This window comes from Pinus tabuliformis, chromosome 6, assembly GCF_031772625.1.
Source record: "Pinus tabuliformis cultivar Carrire ecotype Pingquan chromosome 6, CPIR1, whole genome shotgun sequence".
Taxonomy (NCBI): Eukaryota; Viridiplantae; Streptophyta; class Pinopsida; order Pinales; family Pinaceae; genus Pinus; species Pinus tabuliformis.
In genome coordinates, this window is record NC_142292.1 from 910993027 (window position 1) to 910996558 (window position 3532).

Sequence of the window (3532 nt, forward strand, 5' to 3'; positions counted from 1 at the left end):
AAATAATGCATAATAATCAATTTATTAGAAATAAAGGAGAATAAATAATATTTATTCATAAGAGCATAAATAATTAATAAAATGGATTTAAATGATAAATTATAATAAATAACATGATGAAGAATAATAGAAATGGGTGGAATAAGTGTTCAAGAGTGATAATAATAATGGCAAATTCACGGCTCCACATACCCCCACACTCAATATATTGCATGTCCTCATGCAACGAAAACTGAATATATTGCATGTCCTCATGCAACCCAAAGACAAAAGCCATGTGTTAACCAAGCAGTAAAAAATATGTTCCTCTCAGCTCATGAAATGGATAGAACAAATGAATTCTTCCTTTACTTTTAGTAATCTTGATGAAGGCATAACAATTTTTACATTGACATTCAACTATATGTATGAAGTTGCAGCAAAATATGATATAGATAACAGCAAACTTCATTAAGCATTTTCTCAAAACTACAAACCAGATTTTGTTGAAATGTTGCAAGTAAATTTACAATACATGAATGTCTCTATGATCCAAAAATCAAATCGTTTTGATGCACGGATCATGGGATATAAACAAAATGGCTGTAGGTGAGAGTGCATGATTTCCGAAATTTTATGAACCAATATTTCTTGAAATTGTGTGGGTTTGTATTAATGATACGTATGTGTTTTCCAAAAATTACAAGAATTTAGTTCATAGTTTTAAAAATATGTGGAAATCAAAAAAATGAAGTTGTATGCCTTAAATAAGGAAGAAAGTAGAAAATATCCATTATGTATAGCAATTCCTCCCCCTCTTTGAAAAATTAGCATGCCCTCATGCGATGCTAGAAAACAAATAGAGGTGGTTGCTACCAGCTGTTGAATTCTATGCTTGGTGTAAAACAACATGAAATAAGGGAGGAGTTGAGAGTGAATAAGAATAGCAATGGATGATAAAGAATATGAATGACGTGGTTATAAGAAAGAAATGAATAAAAGGAACACTCCCCCATACTCGAAAATGACATGCTGCTGAAAAAGGGGAAGTGGTAAAGATGTGGAATGAAGGATGACAAATAATGCTCAAAATGGATTTTCATTAGATTCTCCTAAATTTATAATAAATTAGAAAACTATGCAATTTTACCTCAAGTTTTACCTCCAAAAATGTGGAATGACATATAAATACTCGCAGTTGTTGAAGCTGATGTAGGCAGAATTGGTGCTGAAAGTGATGCAAAAGGTGGAATCCAGGGAAGCACATCATGTTTGAAGAATTGTTCACGTTCGCGAGCCTCTACTGTGAAGTGCAATAGTGTGGTCATGCTACGAATAGAATTCTGCCCATACTTGTTGTTCTCCTGTAAACAAAGCACTATTTTGCATACAATGTTCTTGAATCCATAGTGTTAGCTTTGAATAGCAACAGATAAAATGCATGCAAAATTTCAATGAGAAAAACTTATGTATACATGCAATACTAATATGTTGTCAAATCAACAAGGTATGGCAAAGTGTAGTAATCATATCGCATGCAATTCCATAATGCATACATTCCCCCCCTCCAATTGGAAAATGGGTTCCATAACCATAAAGCATATGAAAGGGGTGGTGTTGATGGCAAGGCAAGGGAGTGAACAATACAATAGTAAATGAAGCAGAGTACACTTATCAATGATAGGACGGTGAAAATTATGGTTATTTTGAGAGCAAAGTGTGTAAAGATAGTTATGAATAAGAGATAGGACGCTTTGGATTGATGATAGTTTATACAAAATGAAAAAGGACAACAATATGCTAAAAAGATGCTTTACTGACGGTATTCTAGCTGAAAATGATGTGATTGATCATAAAACAATTTCTCATGCATAAAGGTTCAAAACAGGGAAAAGATTAAGGAAATAACTTCTCTGATAAAAAGAAAAATAAGAAAAGGGTATTATAATAATAATTGACGATAAGATATAACTTCAATACCATAAGCAGAGCCGCTGCTGCCAGCAGGCGTCCATAGCCCCGGCAGGGTTGCTTTTTAACCCATATGAGCCAGAATCCTCAATTTATAACTAGAGAGTTTCAGTGTTGTTCTACAGAAGAGATCAATGTGCTGGCATGGTAACCAGATAATCACACTGCCATTCACTGGGATGTAGCAAAAGTGATCAGGCCGGCTCGTGATGAGACCTCCTGTTCCAAGGATAATTTGGCTATCCAATAGATCATAACCCTGGTATGGTGGCCATAATGGGAATGTCACTTTGTTACAGCCTTATGAACATGGTAGGCTGGCTCGTAATGAGACCCCCTATCCTCCATCTGCGAACAAAATTTTGTTGTTATTGCATATTTTTATGGTAAAATGAGGGAGGCTCAGTACTCCTTAAGAGCAGGGATGGCAGAAGAAGTTGAAGATGTCAATAGAAAAAAATATACCCATAATCTCATTTATTACAGACAGAGAAGATTATAACCAGAAAGGGTGGAACCAACATGGTATTAAGATGATCAATCAGTATCATGTACAGCAGAAAACAATGCAGTAAAGTAATATATAAATAATTGTGTCCCTTTTTGAAAAGAATCTAACATCAAGGAGCTGTCCTGTTAAAGATCATAACGTAAATGATAATAACTCGCTTCAAAAGAATCCATAATTCCTGTCCTCATAAAAGTAGTGTACTTCATGCCATGAAAGAAAATCAGGAAAATGTGGTTGAGATGAACTATGAATAATCCCACAAGAGAAAGGAAGGGTTGCTCTAAAAAATATTCTCAAAGTGTTGCTTTTTTTTGGAAGGAACAACAAAAACACTCAAAAAGAAAGTGGTGTTCTGTGTAGGGAACAAAAAAGAAAATGCATACCAAAAAAAAGCAAAAATACACACAAAAACGCGAAAAAAACACGCACTGCTGTTCCTTTTTTCAAAAAGGAACAGCAAAAACACGGACTGCTGTTCCTTTTGAAAAAAAGGAACAGCAAAAACTCAAACTGCTGTTCCTTTTGAAAAAGGAACGCAAAAACTCAAACTGCTGTTCCTTTTGAAAAATGAACAACAAAAACACGCACCGCTGTTCCTTTTTTTTCAAAAGGAACAGCAAAAACTCAAACTGTTCCTTTTGAAAAAGGAACAGCAAAAACACAAACTGTTGTTCCTTTTGAAAAAGGAACAGCAAAAACTCAAACTGCTGTTCCTTTTGAAAAAGGAACAGCAAAAACACGCACTGCTGTTCCTTTTGAAAAAAAGGAACAACAAAAACTCAAATTGTTGTTCCTTTTGAAAAAGGAACAGCAAAAACACAAACTGCTGTTCCTTTTGAAAAAGGAACAGCAAAAACTCAAACTGCTGTTCCTTTTGAAAAATGAACAGCAAAAACACGCACTGCTGTTCCTTTTGAAAAAAAGGAACAGCAAAAACTCAAACTACTGTTCCTTTTGAAAAAGGAACAGCAAAAACTCAAACTGCTGTTCCTTTTGAAAAAAGAACAGCAAAAACACGCACTGTTGTTCCTTTTGAAAAAAAGGAACAGCAAAAACTCAAATTGTTGTTCC